The sequence below is a fragment of the Pinus tabuliformis genome, chromosome 4_1 (genome assembly GCF_031772625.1).
Source record: "Pinus tabuliformis cultivar Carrire ecotype Pingquan chromosome 4_1, CPIR1, whole genome shotgun sequence".
NCBI lineage: Eukaryota > Viridiplantae > Streptophyta > Pinopsida > Pinales > Pinaceae > Pinus > Pinus tabuliformis.
Genome location: NC_142303.1, coordinates 231,297,973 through 231,319,006, shown reverse-complemented (window position 1 = coordinate 231,319,006; position 21,034 = coordinate 231,297,973). Strand labels below are relative to the sequence as shown.

General features: G+C 37.1%; 1 pseudogene; it reads right to left on the bottom strand.

Moving 5' to 3' along the window:
* Positions 1-8,498: 8,498 nt before the first annotated feature.
* On the bottom strand, positions 8,499-9,050 carry LOC149175091 (ribose-phosphate pyrophosphokinase 1 pseudogene; annotated as a pseudogene).
* Between the last annotated feature and the right edge of the window lie 11,984 nt (positions 9,051-21,034).

Here is a 21,034-nt window from a genome sequence, read left to right as displayed (position 1 = left end):
CTCATCAGATGGGATAACAATGCTCTGGAAGGGATACATAGCAAGGAATCCATTAGAGAGATCTGGTTCCAATGCCCCCAGTACATAATGCACAACATCACAGAATTGATCGTCAGTTGATGTAGGCATGGAACAGGTTGCCACATAATTGACCCGTGGCGGGGAAGATACCATTGGGACAAAAGAACCATTTAGGGAAGATGGTTGACTAGAAGCCATATTTGGACCGGGAAATGAAAGCTGGTCAACGGTGACAATTCTGCCTTCATGTGGGAAACACATCACTCGAAAGAGTGTTGAAACAATAGCTCCCATGTCATAAATATAGTCACTCCAAGAAGTAAATTGTAAACTAAAGGGCCTGGGACTACTGTCACATTGAGATGAATAATTTTTCCTCCCAAAGTAATAAGCAACTGAGGAAGGATCCCTAATGGTTGACTGGTTCCTCTGTTAAAATCCAACAGATTCTGGGTAACAGGCACAAGTTGCAGCGAATCGAGCTCTTGCCAAGCAGTGGAGGAAAGGATTCTCACTGATGCACCTTCATTTATAATAGTGCCAGGTACAATCATATTACAAACCTGTACTATGCTTTAGAAAGGCACATAAGAAGGAAGACGACATCTTGCTAGTCGATTCTAATCAAAGGAAGTGACCAGACTACTTGTAGGGGGTACCGTAAGAACAGGAGAATTACCCCCTTGAGTTACGAGAACGGGAGGATTTTCCTCCTGTCTTGATGGAACAGGGGGGTTGCCTCCAAGCTCATTGGAATTTGAAAAAACAAAAAGAACCTGAGTGGTATCATACTCACTCTCTACGGGAAAGGTACGATTAACTGAAGGTGAAATCGAGTCAACTATTCCCTCGACCTGTGATTGGTTAGGTATAGACTCATGGGATTCACATTCAAAGAGAGTGGGTTTGACCGACGGTTGATTTGGGTCAATCACTTCATCAACTAGTGAAGGATTAAGGGAGAGTCTCTTGTAACCATATGGAAGTCATTGCAGAGAAGCAGGACAGTTATCCAACACTTTTTTGGCTTCATCCAGATAGGGAAAAATGTGAATGGGGTGATTCCCTTCACATAACCTACAAGGAAACTTAACTTTACCCTTCTTTCCATGAACTTTACTACCACTAGTTGATGGTGTGTCACCAGCATGATCTCCAGAAGTTGATGACACAAGATGATGTGAATGAGAAGACCATTCTTCTAAGATCTAAGGAATACTAGAACAATTTCGAAGAAGATGGTCTCCCGTACAAAGTTTGCAATGATATTGAAGTTTGTGAGGCTTATCAGACGGTTTCTCATCAGAAGTTGCATTCGAGGCGATGGTTGCTTGGTTTCGCCCCGCTGAATTTGCTTCTTCTTCTTCTTCTTAGCCACCTGGTTACTAGTGCCAATACTTTCACCAAGTGAAGAGTAAGAAGGGGAGGAAGAGACAATTGACGAAGAAGGAAAAGGGTCAACTTTAGGATCAACTGGAGGTTGATTTTGTCCAGTTGTAGGAATATTCAGTTGCGGGGCCAAGGAGGTTGAGAACAACCATACTGGAAATCCGATGGTAAGTCTTGAAAGGTACAATGTAGCCATATAAGGAGCACCAATATTTCCAAAAGGAGGAAAAGGACTAGGATTCCCATCCAAAGGAATTCCTTGATCGGTGGACTTGGGATTTGTTGCCATACGTCTCAACCTAAGATCAACTAAGGAGTGACGTGGAGAATGTTATCTACAGTCAATTAAAATTATTTTAATCAAAATAACATAACAAAACAAAAGAGGGATAATCTAGGGAAAAGGATTACCAAGTAACTGTGAACTACAATATACTACCTCAGTAAACCAAGGACCTAATATACGTGGAGGAAATCTCCCTGATGATATGTTCGGTGTATCACAATGCACAAGGCGACCGAATTTTTTACCTAGGGATGGATAGAAACCTAATGTAGTCCTCCCAAATATACTCGAAAGTACATGGAGGCCCAATCCGTGTTAGCATTGTCTAATGCGAAACCGCACAGTGAGAGCATTCCTTTATACTTTGTACTATAACACTGCCCTATATACTCGAAGGTATGTGGACGAGCTATGATATACTTATGTACATGGAATGAGGTATCAAACTCAGAATGTATCGCAGACAATTAACGACAACTACTATGTTTTATGACGCCACAACATGTCTCTAGCCTAGAACCTCTAAATGTTATGCGTTAAGTTACAATTGAGATACATTTTAAGTTGATCTTCTTAAGAATTTGCCTTTCAAGGTTCACCACATGATGTATGTTTACAATTCATAGAATAAAACTAACATGAGAAACATTCTTTCATTCAATTAACAATGAAAACCGTAGCTAGTAAGGGATAGAGAAATTAGATCTTTAACAAAGAGCAAAGAGCACACCTAATGCAATTTCCCTATACTATTCCTACAAGCACACACAAACCTCTAGTTTCATAATGCAACTTTTTCTTTTCAATTCCCTTAATTTTTAGATGAACAAAAGGAAACTAAATTAACATACAATCAATCAATACTTTTCACAAGAAACAAAGACTTTACGACAGTTCTTTTTGAAAGAAATGAAGACTTTACGACACTTCCTTTTCAGGAAAGATTAATCGACTATAAGCTAACTTTGAAAATGAATTGATAATGATAAATAAATCATTTAATAAACACTAAACAATCAAGGTCAAAGTAGGGCTAGGAGAGAAACTTCAAATTAATTTCAGAACCATAGAGAAAATTGATCTTTCAGCGAACAACTTGAGAAGCAAATTTGGAAAAACCCAAGTCAAAGGTGGGTTTTTCTTGGCCTAAGGAGGATCAGCGCAGGATAGAGTGGGAGAGACTGTACTGCAGAGCATTATCTCTAAGCCAAGGGTTCTCTGTAGTGCACTGTCCCCTGACCAAGCCTGCGCTGGTTCTGGAGAGGCCAATCAAAAGACATCTAAGCACAATTTTTTGACCAAAAACACTTCAAAAGGGTTGAAATAAGATCAATGAAATCAAGCAAAGTATACTAAGGTATAATATGATGAGGGTAAGCCACTAAGAATGACAATCCTTCCCTAGTATGGTCGTCAATTTGGTATATGGAATTTGCATCTATGGATAAACACATTTTCCCTAGGTGGGTGACTACACCTAGAACAACAAAAAGAAAGTAGTTTAACCTTTTCTTATAGAAGATAGATGAGATGGAGGAACTTACTTGTAGTCTTTCGCTTCCTAGATCTCTTTTTAATCACTTCCATTGCTCCCACTTGAACTTAATCCGCTCAAAAGGTACCTGTATCAAGAGAAACAAAAACAAGAAACGATTAAAGCATACATGATCTATCAAATATAAAACAATGGAATCAAAGGCATTGAAACACATAATCATCACAGATATGAACAATCATATGAGAAAAGGAATAAGCTCTTTATTAATGTAGAAGGAAGAGTATCACCCAATAAAGTTCAATCTTATGCCACCCCTCCAGCTTCAGTTCAACCCTCACCACATCAAAAGCACACAACTCCAGCATTATAACATTGCTTAACATAAAATCAATTCTCAAACCAAAAGAGTTTCCTTACAAACTTCATATTTTAGCCCCTTGATCACTATGATGAGTGCTCAATTTATAGGAAATGGAGGTGGTTTTGTCATAAATGAGGGTAATGAATGGACTTCCAAACTTGGAGTTAGTTTCCATGGAGCAAGGGATGACAGGATAGGAGGTTAATGGATCCTTAGCCTATCCAATTTCGATCCCATAGGAGGATATAAGAGATGGGATCCTTCTAGAATCATCTAGAATCAAGGAATATTCCTAGAACCCTATGCAAATTTCATTCAATCTCTCCCAGCGTAGGTCAAAGAGGGCCTAAGTGCATTGCAGTGTAGGCCACAGTGGGCCTACCTTCTCTGTAGCACACTGTCTCAAGGCTTAGGCTGCACTAGTGTCCCAAGGAGGCATTTCAGGAAGGCTTCAGGCCAGGAAACTTTCATAGAAGGAAGCATTAAATGAGTTGACTTGCCTAGGGCATGTAACAACTGAATTAGGCTTTGATGAGCCCTAATAGTACTGATCTGAATATCGAGAGTGATGTGCCCATTTAGACCTGTAACAAATACATAACAAGAGAAGCCTAGATTCTTGGTATTGAGATATATCTTTAAGGGAGAGATTAAATCCAATAAGGAAGAAATTGGCTATGCAATAATGTTAATTGTAAGGAAGTGTGAGAATAAACTTAAAAATTATGATATTCTCAAGGACGAAGAGTATGAAAGGTGCAAGTTATTTTAAGGGGATTAAAAGATCTTAACAATGAGGATATTAACCAAATATTGTGGATTATGTGCATTAAGACATCACATGGAAGGTGTGCACTTTGCAAGGGAGGTAAAATTCTGAGGGTGAGAATAGTGATCATATTGTATGCATGAGATACAACTATGTAAGTTATGAATATGTCATTTAATAATGAGAATTAATAAGCCAAGTTGAATAACTTGTGTTGTATATATCTATATTATATCTCACGTGAGATTGAATGCATCTCTATTCTCTAATTTTTTGCTACCAAGTAACCTATATGGTTTGGTTTTGGTAGGATGATGCTAAGTTGTAGCTTCATTATGTCAGCATTGCATTGCTTTTGGAATCAAAACCCAATGGTGAAAAATATGATGTTAGAGGGTGAAATCCTATGATTGGGAATATTTGTAGTTGAAATAAGCTTAAAGATATTAAAGTAAACCTCAAAGATGGAGAACCTTAGAGTTGGGAGAATTAGGAGGCTATAAGTGTAGTGATTATAAGAGGAGTTCGAAGATATAAAGTAGACCATGAGATAAAATAACTTAGAGATTGATGAATTTCAAAACAAGACAACCAATTGGATATTAATTATCTAATTGTTCACAATAAGATCATGAAGAAGAGCTAGAAAATGAGCTGGAAGGAAATGCCACATTCAAATTATTTAGATTTTTAGAAGGAAGTGAAACAAAGTTGAGTTATTGGATTATCATAGAATTATAAGAAAAGAAGAAGAGATTAGACATAAGATGGAAATATAATATTGATCACTTTAGGAAGGTAAGGTTTTTCATTACAAAGTTTGAAAGGGAATATTGTTATTGGTGGAATTTCCTACAAGGTGAGTAATTTCATCTCAAAATAATGGTAAGGTAAGGAATTAGAGGAAGAACAAGTTAACATAATAGAAAGTTTGAATAAAGGACTAAAATTAGTTTATTTCTATAAAAACATAGAACTTTTGATAGAGAATTCAATGTGTGCAAGGGTACATGAAGGAATTATATCAAATTCTTCCACGAGTCATGATGATGATGAGAGCTAGAGAAACTTGATGTATTTGAATTAGATGAATTGTATAGTCTATTATGAGATGAGTTCACAAAACATTAACATATTGGAAAAACATTATTAAGTAGCTTTGAGAGAAGAGTAAAAGATCATGCACAATGAAAAAGAATAAAGGTAAGTGAAGAGGCACTTGAGGTAACATGAGGAACTTAGGACAACTTTCAAAGTATTCACATGAAGATAAGGTTGATAAAAAATAGGAATGTAGTACAACAGGTAGGAATATGGGTAGAACCTAAGGATGATTTTAATATAGAGGCAACCAAAATATTGGTGGTTACATAAGAAAGTTTTACTACTTTACATGTGTAAATGAAAGATCTATATTATTTGAATTCCCATAGTGAAATGGAGAATAAGGAAATGAGGTTAGAAAATAGTTATCCCAAGGTGAAAGGAAGGGAAATAATGTAGTAATTACAAGAACAATGGAAAGAGGGGAGAATTTGATGTTGCATAGAATGAAAATGACATGAGCATCACAAAAAATACTAGGGGAGAAACATGGTTAAGGAAGAACATTTTTAGAATTAAATAAAAATATGAAGTTGTAAGTACCAAAAATATGGTGATATATTATTTTATATTTGTGAAACAAAATCATCACTCACCTTACAAATTAGTTTGGTTTTGAAAAATATATGAGGTATAGTGAATAAATAATGAAATTTATATTTCCACATTGATGAGTACAAATATGAGATATGGTATGTTGCAATTCCTATTCATGTTGCTTATTTATTGGGAGACCATGGTGGTATAATAATTACATAATACATGGTGGAAGGAATAACATTGACACCATCATGAACAATTGAAGGAAATTTTACTTAATACCCACGAAGGATGAAGACCAAAGAGAAGTGTTACTAGTGAAAAAAATAATGGCATTGTTTAAGTGTTGTGAAGGGAACAAATGACTCATTATGGAAATGTTTTAAAGAAGGTGGGTGAATTTTAACACCACACACACACACAGACACACACAAACACACAAAACACAAGTGAGTAGGTGAAAGAGGTACCTCAATAAGCATATTTTTTTGGATGAATTCCTAAATATCATGATGAAAAAATTGAGTCAAAGAGTTTTTCCATGTTGGCTTCATGTTTATTTTTATCATATATTCATGCAAAAACACCTTTTTTTTTTTAATTTAATTTTGTATTACTTTCAATCTACAAAGTACATCTATGCTATGTCATGAAAGACTACAAGCCCACAAAATAGGGAAATTGGCCTCAAGACATAACAAAAGAAGTTGGATAACTTTTATAGTACCGAAGTAGACAAGGTAACAAAAATGAAAACTAAAAATAAGAAGAACAAAAACCTACTACAAATTGTTGGAATGTGAAAATACAATAAAATATAAGCGTGAATTGCTTTATTATTCACAAAGATGTTACATATAAATACATTGTGTGATCATTGGATTCATCTTCCAAGGTCACTTGGACTTCCCATGATGGTTAACCTTCCAAACTGCAACCCTTAGTGGATTAGGTGTCCAACATTCCTCCCTTAATCCAAAGGGGTATATATGAGTCCAAGAATAGAGTTGAAATACAACAATGAAAAAATGCATGGAAGTAATTGGCTAAATGTGCTCTATAAAATTATGGTTTAAGGTGGGAGAACTCGACATCTCAACTGGTGGTGGTTTAAGGCTGACTACTAACACTGGAACGCTCAGTGCAGTTCTCGGAACAACTCCAAATTTGGCTAGAAGATGAAGGCTTTTGTTAGAGGAAGTGCTCCCTAATGTTTTGAAAAGGGATACCATTGGGGTCTGAACCTGAAACACTTGATGCAGTTCCCAGAATAATTCCAAATATGGCTAGAAGTTGAAGTCTTCTGTTAGAGAAAGTGCACCCTAATTGCTTTGAAAAGGGAGACCATTTGGGGCTCAACCTGGAACACTTGATTTAGTTCCTGAAACAATTCCAAATCTAGCTAGAAGCTAAAGTCCTCCACTAGAGGAAGTGCTACTAATTCTTGGAAAAGGAATACCCTTGAGCTCTCAACCGGTGGTGGTTTAAGGTTTACCACCAACTCTGGAATTCTTATTGCAGTTCCTAGAATAGTTTTGAATCTATCTAGAAGCTAAAGACTTCTATTAGTGGAAGTGCTACTGATACTAGTTTGAAGATTATTGTAAGCTGAATCACGCTCATAACTTTTACTTTGATTGCAAATTTTATTTTGGTTCAGACTTGAGGCTCTGGTTTTCGTTGTTTCTTAGGCTGTGGCTTATGCTCTTCAAATTTGGTAGTTTATAATTAGTTCCCCATATCAGATAAAAGGTGAGAAGATGATATCATTGTTGCTCAGGCTTTCTTATACATGCTTGATTGCTAAGGCTTCAAAACTAGAAACCTCACTGTCAATCCCTTCTTATCTTATACAAAGTGAGAGGGTGAATATGTTTCTAAAATTTTCACATGGATGAAGATAAAAAATAATGATCCTACATGCAGAAACTCAAGGAGGGTGTTGATTTCTACCTAAAATGCACCCATTTACTTTGCAATTTCATTGGAAAACTTACAAAAAGCACCATTTGCAAGTTACCATTGTTATGTTATTTTTTCCCAAACCAATTGTTGCCTTATAACTCCACAAGCCCAAGTTGATAGTGATGATCTGTAGATAGAAATCCATTTTGAATCGTGCAGACCAACTAATATTAGATGTGGAACAATATCCTTATAGCACTTGGCAGGGTTGATTGTTTTCATTAAAATTGAAGACATCAACGTCATGTGTAGTAGCATCACCAAAGCCATAACATGGTATTAGATTGTCAAACATTAAAGGAGACAAAGTATGTCCAATGCTTGAAATAATTTTTTCATATTCCCATTAAAAGAATGTATACATGTCCATTCATTTCTCTTAGTGAAATCAAAATCAAGTTAGAATAATTGAGTCGAGACTCTTCGTAATGCAACAATTACATTTGGGATGCTTGTATTCTATCCTTTCCACGTTTTCCAAAACTTGAGGATTTTCGCTCCGCGAATATGTATTACACACTAGTTGATATATTCTCCTGGGCTCTATTTCCATGTCAACATGATATTATAGTGAACAAGAAATGCCACCAACTTCTAATGATATAACCACCAAATCGTTTTATGCAATCACCTTGTTGGCCAGGTTATCTAGAATTATAGGTTGACCATAGACACGATCCACATGAATATCAAAATACCCCATGGAATGTCTAGAGTGTAGATCAAATGCAAGAACTCAGTTTGCACTTGTTTCTCATATTAAGTTTACAACAAATTTTGCTACAATAGATTCACGTCCATCTGTCTTTTAGTCTTCTCTAACATATCCAAAGTATGGAATAATAACCATAATATTTTGGCAGATGCTCTACAACAAGCATCAATCATTATAAGAAGCTCCATCAAATTCTCACTTGTAGGTGGTGATTGGTTTCATGAGGAACACGTCATAACCTCTTAGAATTTCTTGGAGTTGAACATATATTTCACTTTCAGCAAACCTTTTTATTCTAATTTTTACCAAGATCCTAAATGCACTTTCCCATTCAAGAGAAGGATTTGTTGAGCCTGAGAAAATTCATAGTCTTGTATCATGTCTCGAGTCTCTTTGAACCATATCACGTGGATAACAAGAACCAAGCAATCTAGTCAAATGTTGATTATGAGGTAGAGGGGTGAATGCTCTTCCATTAGGAGAATTAATAGGATTGTCCACTGTGCACCTCGTGCCATGGAGGCAATAGGGTAGAGGCTGAAGACTTGAAACGAACTTAGCAAACACCCTCAATTCGCTAACAAATAATGTTGATGATGATGAACTGCATGGCCATCCCCATTTATTTACTAGAGAAGAGGAGGTTGTCATTGATAAAAGCCTTACACCTTGATGATAAGATATGTATATATATATATATATATATATATATATATAGATATATATTAGAGATTATGGCATTTAACTTTATAAGGAGACAATAGATGAATTTTCATTTAACATTTCCCACGAAACTTATTTTTTCTTCTATAATGCCAATCTCACTGAAATGCACAAATTTGATATCCAACACACCCATGTCTTAATTTCCATCTGCACCTCCTTGGATTGCAAAATGAAGTGTTAGCCTACATGCTTCCGAAACCAACGACAATATTTATGGGATGGTAGGGAATGTTTTTCCATGCCACATATTAGTTGACATAATTTGGATGATAGGGTGAGTGAATGGAAAGGAAAGGAGTTACACTGACATGCGTTTAAACATAGCTTTGACAAACTTAGGATGATAGAGGAAGACTTAGAAATGGTTGAGTAGAGAAAGGAAAGATATAGAATTGTCAGGCTATGGGAAGGACACAGAGTTGACAAGCTCTGAAAAACACTCAGGCCTAACCTGCTTTGATACCATTGTTGGAATGTGCAACGATACTAACACATAAGCGTGAATTTCTTTATTATTCACAAATATGTTACATATAAATACATTGTGTGATTGTTGGATTCATATTCCAAGGTATCTTAGAATCCTTATGATCGTTCACCTTCCACACCATAACCGTTAGCTAATTAGGCATCCAACACACACCATCTACAAGAAATAAGGAACAAATAAAAGATGAGCTTAAGAGTCAGAAAAAGTCATGGGAGCTTAATCCAGATCACTAATTTCTTCAGGTCCAGGAGGCTTTGAGTTACATTGGATATGAATCTCCAAGTGTGTGATGTGGGCATCCAATTGCTCGAGGTAGTATTGTTGATGACTTTGAAACCTCTCGATATCATTCAAGAATGAGATAATTTCATTCATGTCTTCTCTCTTCTCCTTTAGCACACAACCTAGCAAAGTATTTAGTCTCCAATGTAGAGCGACAAAGTGCAATCATGGTTACTTCATTCCCTAGTGTGACTAGGTTCAGGTAACTAATTGGAAACCTCTACAATTAAATTTGTGTATGAGAGTGTTTGGTTGTAATTAGCCACATGTGTATCTAACTGATGAATTTATTCTATGATGGTAAGAGAGTTTGTCGATTGGTATCAAGCTGCAAGTTCTTGAGCCTAAGAATGGGCACACAGCCAGCCATTTTGGCCATGACAACCCCTTCCTACAAATGCTCTCCTGCATCTCATTCTTATTTTTGCCATGATGAAAATAAGTAAGAGACCTTAGGAACAAGCCTTCTTCCCATTCTCAGTGTAGCCCTGTAAGATCCAATGAACCACGACCCCATCTCTAATAGGGGTCCATAACCAATCCCACCAATAGAGCCACTTCTATCATGCAAACTTAACAATAACTACAAAAACCTCAATTAATAACACATGTGAAATGCCAGGAAACTAATTGACACATACAAAACCACAATGAAATTCCAAGTGGGCAGAAAGAGGGGGAGGGGTGGGGTAGCTTACTTATAGAGAAGCTATACAATAGAAAAATGAGAAACTGGGATGATTGCCTTGCACCAGAACAAAAAAAATACACAATAACCCCTAGCAGAGGAGAGAACTCAAAATTAGGGTCTCCAAACAAAATCCTATAAAGGAAACTCATGCATGCAGTCAAGGTAAGGTTCCTTGAGGATTTCGCAGTTCATACAATGTGTGAGATCAGTGTGAGAGATCAATTTTCCACTTGGTTGGAGAAGATCATCCTAGAGGAACTGCGCAAGGAAATAGGAGCTTGGAGGGTAGAGAGGAAGGCTTGAGAAGCTTCGATTGCCTGTGAGCATCCAAGAGGATTGTACTGAGAGCTCGCTAGCTGTGAGAGCTAAGGCTTTGTATAATTTCTATGTATTTCCACCTTTAATGATAATACAGATAGTGGGGTTTTTAGCTGAGGCTTTCCCCTGAGTATTTTCATGTGTATTGTGCATTGATTCTTCTTCTTCTGGTTATATGTGTTCAACTCGATCTTGCTCAATCTTTAAGCTTCCACAAATTGATAGTAGAATTAGATTATAGTATTTTTCTTCGGTATATTGCATTATCGGGTTAATCTACAGTCAGATTTTCTACATAGGCCTCAAAGTGAGATTTGTAGAGAATTTGCAGAATTTCTACATGGTATCAGAGCCTAGTTTATCAGAGCTGTGAACAGTATACAGAGAAGAGAATTCGAAGTTTGAAGTTTGGGGTTGTAGTTGCAAATCAAATTCATATCATACTTCAATGGAGATGGGACATTATGCGACTAATTTCCCATCGAAGAAGTCCAAGAAGGGATCCTCGGAAGGATCGAAAGGTGAGGCATTAGCCTCTCAGTTCGAAATGGACTTTACCCTCATTGCATGCATGGTGTCATCGATGATGGGTTGTGTCTGGTATATTGACAATGGAGCCTCATTCCACATGACCGGTGATAAAAGTTTATTCAATACCTTGGAGGAGAAATACCTTAAGATGCACATAGAGATGGGTAACGACATAAAGTATAGTGTTTTAGGAGTGAGCACAGTTGCTTTTTAGAGGGAGCATGGAGCTCCTATCACCTTGACAGATGTGAAGTATGTGCCTGGACTAAAGAAGAACTTGGTATCGGTCACGATGTTGGAGGACAAAGGCTACGATGTTGTCTTCAGTAAGGGAAAGGTTTTCCTTAGACACATCACCACGAGATAGGTGAAACAGATCGGTTCACGAGTTAAGAACTTGTATGCTCTTGAGGTTCAAGATGCATGCAAAGCCTTGAGGAGCAAGGTAAATGTTAGAGACTTGGTGGTTGAGAGGGAGAGTAAATTACCTCTCAACATGTAGTCCCAGAAGAAGTCTCAGACAATTGTGGAGGAGCCACAATTGGAGAAGTGGGCAGAGGGATCACATGCAGCCATACCTCCAGGTGTGAGGTGGGGCGATGTGAAATGATAGTCCCAATAAGGCTAAAATTGGGTAGGGTCAATTGTGAGCTTTTATCTCATGGATCATACCTTGCTACGAGAGCCCAAAGTACATAGTAGCGGGAGGAATCAGTGGGATTGATGCAGTCAGAGATCAAAGAGACAAAAGCTAGAGCAGTCAGATACTGAAGAGTGCAGAGAAGGATTGACAACCCCTTATGGTTATTAGCACAACCCACTTATTATATTGTTGTATGCATGTAGTCCCCATATTTTTATTATTGTGCCCCATAGAAGCCCATTATTGTTATTATTGTGTCCTTACATTATTATTGTTATGTTGGATCTGATTATATTATGACCCCTTAGACTCCTATATATAGAAAGGAGGTCTTGTCATTTGTATCATCTAAGAATTGTTCATTTGTGTAATGTAAAGGAGGTTGCTCCCTCGAAGAGGCTTATTTTTAAGGTGTTGATCTATCTTTTTGTGAGCTGGTTTCATAATATTTGGTATCAGAGCTTTGGATTCTAGGGTTTCGCTGCTCCAAACAGGTCATCGTAGAATTTTAGCTATAACATTTTTTTCTACGACTTTTCAGAAGAAAAACAAAAAACCCATTAGAGAAGAAATCACGTTGAACCTCAGGTCTGAATTTCAGAGCTTGTCTCGCTACATTTTCGGAGATATGATCTGAGGAAGTTAGGGTTTTAGCAAGCTCCATAATTTCATCTAAAACAGGTCATCGTGGAATTTTCGCTATACCGTTTTTGCTACAAAGTTTTAGAAGCTAAAAGGACAACCCTTTTGAGAAGAAATCAGTCTGCACCTCAGGTTTGAATTTCAGATCTGGGATTGCTAAATTTTTGGAAATATGTTCTGAGGACGTTAGGGTTTTTGAAGACTTCTTAATTACATCCTAAACAGGTGACCTGGGGAAAATCGTCATAACTATCTCTCTGAGCATTAGATTGAAATGTCATAAGAAGTTACAGAAAGAGGAAAAACTGTAGTTTTCTGTATATATTTTTCAGATTCGAAGGTCAAAATAGTGACACGTGGCACTTCATACAATTTCACGCTTCTGAAAAGGTATATAATCAGGTCATCTTGGGAGATTGTGCATAACTCTTTCTTGGAGAATCCAATTTCGATAAGACTGGTGGCATTAGAAGAAGGACGCATAGGGCTATTGCAAGTCATAATTTCAAAACTGGAAGAGCCAAAATTACAGAGTTATAGTCGTTTCAAGATTGAGCTCCTAAAATCAAGAAAATGCAATATGAGGAAGTTCGATGGCAAGGATCTGGTAAATTGGATACTACAGATGGAGCAATATTTTGATCTACATGAGGTGCAACTGTTACAAAAGGTACATATTGCATCTTCATATTTAGAACCAGATCAATTTTTATGGTATAAAGGGCTTTGTTCTCGTAAACCATTTGTTATGTGGTCAATTTTCACGGAGGAAATGATAGCACATTATGAGGATACAAAGAGAAACACCTTCTTTAGCCAACTGATAAATCTCAAACAAAAGTGTTCAATGGTAGAGCAAATTGAGGACTTTCAAAAATTGAATATAAGGGAAAATGATATTCCAGAGAAGCAGAGGATTGATGTCTCCATAGGGACTTTAAAGGATAACATTCAACATGAGGTTTGTCTTTGGGAACCTGATTCATTGGAGAATGCATTCAGGTTGGAAAGAAAAGTGGAAAGAAAAATTATGACAAGAAGGAAGTCTACCCCTCACAACTATAAAGATGGAAGTGTTGTTTCAACTAGCCTTCTAGAACCTACAAGGTTGATACCACAACAATTAGAAGAAAAAAGAGCAAAAGGGCTTTGTTAGAGTTGTGATAAAAAATACATTAAAGGTCATAAGTGTGCTGAGAAGAAATTATTTTACATAGATTATGAAGAGGAGGAAGAAAATAATCAAGAAACATAAAAAGAAGAGGATATACATGAGGAAACAACCCCAAAGAAATAAGAAATGAATCCGACCATATCCTGTAAAGCATTGGCAAGAATTACCACTCCTCAAACTCTCAAGATAGAAGGACATATCAAGAAGAAAAAGGTTCATGAAGTGAAAGATCACATCGAGAAAGAAGAAATGAATCCAACCATATCTTGTAATGCATTGGCCGGAATTAGCACTCCTCAAACTATCAAGATAGAAGGAAATATCAATAAGAAAAATGTTCAAGAAGTGAAAGATCACATCGAGCATCAAGAAATGAATCTGACCATATCTTGTAAAGCATTGGAAGAAATTACCACTCCTCAAACTCTCAAGATAGAAGGACATATCGAGAAGAAAAAGGTTCAAGTAGTGAAAGATCACATCGAGCATCAAGAACAAGTTGTCCAACTTTTAAAGGATAACGCCACTTTGGTGCAGAATCAAATGAAACAATAGGTAGATCAACATCACAGTGAAAAAAGTTTTGATGTAGGTGATTGGGTATTTTTATGGCTACATCTCAAGCAAGCTATTTATCAGAAGGAAATGTTGGAAATACTACATGCACTTAAGAAATGGCAACCTTATCCAATGGGAAGACACTTCATGGTAAAAATGGATCATGATAGTCTTAAATACTTTTTAGAACAAATATTATCTTTACAAGAACAGAAAAAATGGGTCACAAATATGTTGGGTTATGACTTTGACATCATCTATAGAAAAGGGAAGAAAATTTTTGTTGCAGATGCACTCTCAAGAAAGGGTGAGGATGTGGAAGCATTGTTTTATGCTATTTCTATTATCCAACCAGACTGGATAAATGAAGAAAGGGATGCATGGAAGAAGGAAAAAGAAGTGTGGCCACTCGTTCAAAAGTTGTAGAATATCCCAATTCAAACAATATTGCCAAAACTTGAAGAGGAAGGAAAAATCATATTGGAACCTGGAGCAGTCACAGAAACAAGAATCCAATAGCTACACAATCGATCAATTTCAGAGTATCTCATTAAGTGGAAGAACTTACCCGCTGAAGATTCCACACGGGAGGACAAGAATTTTATACAGAAGCATCAAGAACTACTCAAGCGTTGAGGACAACACTTTTTGAAGGAGAGGGGCATGTTAGGCCCCTATACTACTAGTGTAACCCCTTATGGTTATTAGTACAACCCCATTATTATATTGTTGTACCCATGCAGTCCCCATATTTTTATTATTGTGCCCCATAGAGGCCCATTATTGTTATTATTGTGCCCTTACATTATTATTGTTATGTCGGCTATGATTATATTATGACCCCTTAGACTCCTATATATAGAAAGGAGGTCTTGTCATTTGTATCATCTAAGAATTTTTCATTTGTGTAATGTAAAGGAGGTTGCCCCCTCGAAGAGGCTTATTTCTAAGGCGTTGATCTATCTTTTTGTGAGCTAGTTTCATAACAGGTTTTTAGTTGAGGCTTTCCCCTGAGTATTTTCATGTGTATTGTGCATTGATTCTTCTTCTTCTGGTTATATGTGTTCAACTCGATCTTGCTCAATCTTTAAGCTTCCAGAAATTGATAGTAGAAGTATATTATAGTATTTTTCTTTGGTATATTGCATTATTGGGTTAATTTACAGCTATATTTTCTACATAGGCCTCAAAGCGAGATTTTTAGAGAATTTGCAGAATTTCTACATGGTATTAGAGCGAGATTTGTAGAGAATTTGCAAAAGTTCTACATGGTATCGGAGCCTAGTTTGTCAAAGTTGTGAATAGTATACGGAGAAGAGAATTCGAAGTTTGAAGTTTAGGGTTGCAGGTGCAAATCGAATTCATATCATACTTCAATGGAGATGGGACACTATGTGACTAATTGCCCATCGAAGAAGTCCAAGAAGGGATCCTCGGAAGGATCGGAAGGTGAGGCATTAGCCTCTCAATTCGAAATGGAATTTACCCTCATTGCATGCATGGTGTCATTGATGATGGGTTGTGTCTGGTATATTGACAGTGGAACCTCATTCCACATGAATGGTGATAAAAGTTTATTCAGTACCTTGGAGGAGAAAGACCTCAAGATGCGCATAGAGATGGGTGACGACAAAAAGTATAATGTTTCAGGAGTGGGCACAGTTTCTTTTCAGAGGGAGCATGGAGCTCCTATCACCTTGAAAGATGTGAAGTATGTGCCTGGACTGAAGAAGAACTTGGTATCAGTCGCGATGTTGGAGGACAAAGACTACGATGTTGTATTTAGTTAGGGAAAGGTTTTCCTTAGACACATCAGCATGAGACAGGTGAAGCAGATCGGTTCACAAGTTAAGAACCTATATGCTCTTGAGGTTCAAGATGTATGCAAAGCCTTGAGGAGCAAGGCAAATGTTAGAGACTTGGTGGTTGAGAGGGAGAGTAAATTACCTCTCAACATGCAGTCCCAGAAGAAGTCTTAGAAAATTGTGGAGGAGCCACAATTGGAGAAGTGTGTAGAGGGATCACATGCAGCCATACCTCTAGGTGTGAGGTGGGGTGATGTGAAGTGATAGTCCCAATAAGGCTGAAATTAGGCAGGGTCCATTGAGAGATTTTATCTCATGGATCGTACCTTGCTACGGGAGCCCAAAGTACATAGTAGTGGGAGGAATCAGTGGGATTGATGCATTCAGAGATCAAAGAGACAAAGGCTAGAATAGTCAGATACTGGAGAGCGCAGAGAAGGATTGACAACAGTGCAGAAAGGCAGAGTCAATCGAAGCGCAAAGTTTTCAGTTGATAGAGGCAATAGCAGTCTGAGAATTTGATGACAGATGTATCATACTGATTCAGTTTGGATGTTTTTTTTGTTTCTGGAGTTGTTGGAGCAACAACACTAGAGAGAAGTGTTGCATGCATAACATTCCAAAGGTTCACGATCGGGATTGAGTTGAATTCCGTTCTTGTTGAGAGGGAGTGTTGAAAATAGCAACAAGAAATGATAAAAATAGAATCTACATATTCCAATTTTAATTTGTCCTTGAATTAAAATTGTGAATTAAATTCGAATTTAGTCTCACCAGTGGCTTGAAAATAATTAATTAATTCATTATGGATTAATTAGTTGGAGAAATTCAAGTTAGAAGTCTTTCTGCAGTCAAGCAATAGTTATCCCTTAATTAAGGAGATAAGATTGAGTAATATTTGAGTTGTAATTAGTTAGCTCAGTTTACTGAATTAAGTCCAGTTAAATTAGTTCCAAACTGTTTGAGGAACTAATTGTGAGTTATTAGTCAGTTGATACATGCATGCACTCAACCAATGTACTCTAGATAATTGAAGATTCCCTCATCAGTAACTCATGCATGTCTATTATGAGAAAGACCTAGTTGAGCTAAATGTCAAGGACAGTGTACTATCAGTTGCATGTGTTTTTCTATAAAGGAAACTCATGCATGTAGTCAAGGTAAGGTTCATTGAGGATTGTGTAGTTCATACAGGGTGTGAGATCAGTGTGAGAGATTAGTTTTCCACTTGGTTGGAGAAGATCATCCCAGAGGAACTACACAAGGAAATAGGAGCTTGGAGGGCAGAGAGGAAAGCTTGTGAGAATCTTTGATTACCTATGAACATCTAGGAGGATTATATTGAGAGCTAGCTAGCTGTGAGAGCTAAGGCTTTGTATAATTTCTATGTATTTCCACCTTGTATGATATTACAGATAGTGGGGTTTTTAGCTGAGGCTTTCCCTTGGTTATTTTCATGTGTATTGTCCATTGATTCTTCTTCTTTTGGTTATATGTGCTCAGCTCGATCTTGCTCAATATTTAAGCTTACACAAATTGATAGTGGAAGTAGATTATAGTATTTTGCTTTGGTATATTGCATTATCGGGTAAATCTACAGCCAGATTTTCTACATAGGCCTTAAAGCAAGATTTGTAGAGAATTTGTAGAATTTCTACACTCATTAATAAAAAGGTGTTGGGTCCCTATAATACTAGTGATTACCCCATTACTATTGTAGTTATACCCCTTATTTATATTGTTGTGCCCCTATTACCCCCATATTGTTATTTCTGTGCCCCATAGAATCCCTCTATTGTTATTTTTGTGGCTTTATATTATTATTGTTAGGTCGGCTGGATTATATTGTGACTCCTTAGACTCCTATATATAGAAAGGAGGTTTTGTCATTTGTATCATCCAAGAATTGTTCATTTATGTAATGTAAAGGAGGTTGCCCCCTCGAAGAGGCTGAATTCTAAGGCGTTGATCTATCTTTTCCTGAGCTGGTTTCATAACATTTGGTATCAGAGCTTTGGATTCTAGGGTTTTGCTGCTCCAAACAGGTCATCGTGGCATTTTCGCTATAACTTTTTTTCTGTGACGTTTCAGAAGTCACAAAAAAAACCCATTTGAGAAGAAATCGCGCTGAACCTTGGGTCCGAATTTCAGATCTTTTCGCAAAATATTTTCGGAGATATGATTTGAGGAAGTTGGTCTTTTTGCAGACTCCTGAATTACATTCAAAACAGGTGACCTGGGGAAAATCGTCATAACTTTCTCTCTGGGGATCGGATTGAAATTTCGTAAGAAGGTACAGAAAGAGGACGGACTGTAGTTTCTTGTGTGTGTGTTTTAGATTCAAAGGTTGAAACAGTGACTCGTGGCACGTCGTACAAGTTCGCTCTACTGAACCAGTCTAAAAGCAAGTCACTGTGGGAGATTTCACATAACTCTTCCTTGGAGAATCCAATTTGGCTCAGACTTGTGGCATTGGAAAGAGGAAGCAGAAGGCTACTACAAGTAGCAATTTCAGAACTGGATGATCTGAAATTACAGAGATACATCAGATTCAATATCAGGCTTCTATAAAGTGAAAAAAGGTGTGTAGTTTTTTTTTGAATTTTTGTGTAAGCTTGGTTTAACGGAATTCAAAGGGCATAGTAAAGCATTATTATCGGTAACTGATGCCCCGAGGAAAGAAAATGCAAACACCTAGTAAGGAACCTGAAAGCTCTAGCATGACTCATGAAGAAGAGGAAGAAATGCTACATGATATATCAAAATTACAAGAACAAGTGCAACAAATGTCACGCTCACAAAAGCTAACAGAAGCTAAGATAAGTGGCGTGGAATCTAAGATAAATGGTGTGGAATCTAAGATAAAGGGCATGGAAGCTAATATGGAGGATTCGATGGCAGATTTGAAGATAGATTTGAAGACAGACATGGAAGAATTGAAGAATTTGCTACAAGAAAGGGTCACTAATGGTGAAAAGGTAGTAAAGGAAACTCATGATGAGAACAAAAGAAATGTTAATCATGATTCCATAGACGCTAATGTTGGATCGAAGAATCACCATATTCCAAAAATCGATATGAGGAAGTTTGATGGCAAGGATCCCGCCACATGGATATTACAGATGGAGCAATTCTTCGATCTCAATAATGTGCAAAACACACAAAAGGTACGTATGGCAACTGTATATTTGGAACCAAATCAGTTTGTATGGTATCAATGGCTTTGCTCTCGTAAACAATTTATCACTTGGGCAATTTTTACGGAAGAATTGATAGCACATTATGAAGATACAAAAAGCAACACTTTTTTTAGCCAATTGATAAGTCTCAAACAAAAGGGTTCAGTAATGGAGCACATTGAGGAGTTCCAAAAATTGAACATAAGGGTAAAAGATATTCCAGAGGAGCATAGGATTGATGTGTTCATAGGGTCTTTAAAGGATAATATCCAACATGATGTTCGCCTTTGGGAACCTGATTCATTAGAGAAGGCATTCAGGTTAGCAAGAAAAATGGAAAGCAAAATTATGGCAACCAGGAAGCATACCACTCACAACTATAAAGACGGAAGTGTTGTTGCCCCTAGTCTTCCACAACCTATAAGGTTGACACCACAACAATTGGAAGAAAAAAGAGCAAAAGGGCTTTGTTACAGTTGTGATAGCAAATACACTAAAGGTCATAAGTGTGCTGAGAAGAAATTATTCTACATAGATTGTGAAGAGGAAGAAGAAAAGGAGCAAGAAAGGTCAAAAGAAGAAGATATACTCCAGGAACAAAGCCTAGATGAAGAACAAATAAATCCGACCATATCTTGTAATGCATTGGCGGGAATTACCACTCCTCAAACCATCAAGATAGAAGGACAAATCAAGAAGAAAAAGGTAATAGTGTTGATTGATTCAGGAAGCACCCACAATTTTATTCATTGTAGGGTAGCAAAAGAATTGAATTGCTTCCTATATCCAGCACCAGAGTGTCAAGTGATGATTGCAAATGGAGGAACAATAAATTGCTCTGGAAAGTGCCATAATATCAAGCTATCCATGGGAGAATATGTATTGACTAGCCCAATGCTTTCCATTCCAATGGGAGGTGCTGATGTTGTACTAGGAGTCCAATGGCTACAATCCTTGGGTACAATAGCTTTTAATTTTCAAGAACTTTTCATCAAATTTTCTACGGAAGGAAAGGAAGTTGAATTAAGGGGTATTGCAGGGAAACCAGGAAAGATAATCAGCTCTAATGGCATGACAAAGCTTCTAAAAAAGGAGCAAAGAGGTGTAATTGCACAATTATGTTCGCTAGATGTTTCCACATTGGAATCATCTATTTCTCCAGATCTCCAAAAAGTCCTGGACAATCATTCCAAGGTATTTGAGACTCCCAAAGGTCTCCCACCTATGCGTGATCATGATCATGCTATTCATCTGATTCCAGGAAGTGTTCCTCCAAACATCAGGCCGTACAGATATCCCTATGTCCAAAAAAGTGAAATTGAACGTATGGTTGCAGAAATGCTAGAG